This window comes from Haliaeetus albicilla, chromosome 19 (assembly GCF_947461875.1).
Source record: "Haliaeetus albicilla chromosome 19, bHalAlb1.1, whole genome shotgun sequence".
In the NCBI taxonomy this organism is placed as follows: Eukaryota; Metazoa; Chordata; class Aves; order Accipitriformes; family Accipitridae; genus Haliaeetus; species Haliaeetus albicilla.
Genome location: NC_091501.1, coordinates 22,268,194 through 22,270,179, shown reverse-complemented (window position 1 = coordinate 22,270,179; position 1,986 = coordinate 22,268,194). Strand labels below are relative to the sequence as shown.

The following is a 1,986-nucleotide window of genomic DNA, read 5'->3' as shown; positions in this document are numbered from 1 at the left end:
GTTTTCACAGTAGCATTCAAAATAAAAATACTGCATAGTACTCCTTTTTAACAGACATTAAAAAAAAAAGTATACTATTATATTGCAAATGAGGTGTGAGATTTTTTTCCCTGGATTGCAGAAATCATAAACCTTCCTACTGATTAATTCAAAAAAATGTGTTGCTGATTATACCTTCGCAAGTGCCAAAGGATTGGCACAACTGCTAAAAGCGTTTCTCTTTCAGCTTCTATTAATGGTACTCTGATGATCTTCCCCTCCCTCCCATTACTGTAGCGTAGGAGCACCTCATAATCAATTTATTTATATTCCCAACATGCTTGTGAAAGAGAAAAATACTGTTAATCCCATTTTAATGTCAATGATTTATGCTTGAATAATTGGACAGCTCTTAATTACTTAACAAACCACCTGGCCACTGGATTTTTTCCACTATGTTTATTACCATGTTCTCATGTACCTCAGAAATCACTCTTGGTTGCACAGTTTCTGTTCTCAAACTTTTTTTTTTTTTTTTTTTTTTGGCTTTATCGAGTGTGATGCCATATCAAGTCAACGTTATTCTCTCACAATGTGCTCTTTAAGAGGTGTGGATGTTTATATGGTCAGGGGATGCTAGAAAGTGCGGTAGTAGACATGATCAGTGTAAACAAAAGTATTTAGAAAGTATGCGAGGTTGTTTTCGATGGATAAGACTCTGATACAGTGTAGTCTTGATTACCTTTTAAAAGGTCTTCTTTGTTCAGTGTTGTCATTTTTGTTAATAACCTGTTGTTTTGACTAGTTTAAAGATGGTTCTAAGAAAAGTGTTTTGGCGGGATTAGGTATGCTGTATGGACAATAAACTCACCTTGACCTAAATTTGCCTGTCTTGGTTTTATTCATTCAGTGTGAAGGTGGTGCAAAAGAAGATGTGATCAGAGAAGCCTCTGATCTAGATAGATGGTGTTAGCAGGCATGTAAGATGTGAACTGTTGAATGTTGCAGTCACAGAACAAGTTTTCCTGTAAAACGTAGCTCGTTGCCTACTCAGTAGCCAAATTCTGGCGTGTTTCTTCTGTGAAATGATCCTGTGAGATTTAAGGAGAGCAAAGTCCTAAAAACAGTGAGTTGCTGGGTCAAAACATTTTGTGGAAATTAAATTGAGCTGGTGGAAAAGTCTTCATAAGTACACAGAGTGCATGTTTTTGCAACTAAGTGAAATATTATTTAAGTCTCCACTCGGTTATTTGTTGCATTTAAATTCTACTGCAAAAATTATGTTGTTTTTCTTTCTATAAGCTTTGGGCAAACTGTGAGTAAAAGGAGGGGGCTCTGTGGTGAAGCCAGCGGGACGAAGTGAGCCTCCACGCGCCGAGTCTCCTTCCTCAGCCTGCGGCCAGGAGGTGGGATGCTCACCCTCTCCCGCTTCCACCTCTCCTGCTTGTAGATGCTTTGCTGTGAAGTGACCGACCTTCTGTGTGACACGCTTGGCCTGACCTCAGCATCTCTGCTCCTCCACTGCCATCCAGTAGCAGTCTTCTGCTGAATTTCAGGCCTTTGAGCGCCCCTGGGGAGAGCAAAGAGGCACCGAAGAATGAAGAAGAGGTTATTTGGGCAGACACACCGGGGAAAAAGTAACACTGTCATAAAGGGAATAATACAGCCAAAAACAGAGAAGAGAAATGAAAGAAAGAAAAAAGGAAAAAAGAACAACCAAGATACAGCAAACAGGGAGAAGGAAAAATACTCAAAAGGAAAAACACAGGTTGCTAAAATGAAGAAATACACGAGCAAAAATAAATACATATGAACAAACAGAAAAAAAGTTACGAATGGGATAGGAAATACGAACTAAAACATGAGGTTCTGAGTCAGGAGATACAGGTCTTTCTAGCCATAATCACACAACTTTGGGACCTGTGGCTTCAGGCAAAGTCTCTTAAGACTTCCCTGCAAAGTGACCTGTGAGCTTCGTATTTCACAGGTTTTCTGCACCAAAGATAG

At 39.4% G+C, this 1,986-nt stretch overlaps 1 protein-coding gene across 1 annotated transcript in view; it reads left to right on the top strand.

Moving 5' to 3' along the window:
* CCND2 (cyclin D2) overlaps positions 1-861 on the top strand; it is a 38,504-nt gene extending 37,643 nt beyond the window's left edge. The window contains exon 5 of the mRNA XM_069806785.1: positions 1-861. This exon is cut by the window's left edge and continues 3,306 nt beyond it. The gene's annotated coding sequence lies outside the window, so the exon portion shown is untranslated.
* Positions 862-1,986: the final 1,125 nt, after the last annotated feature.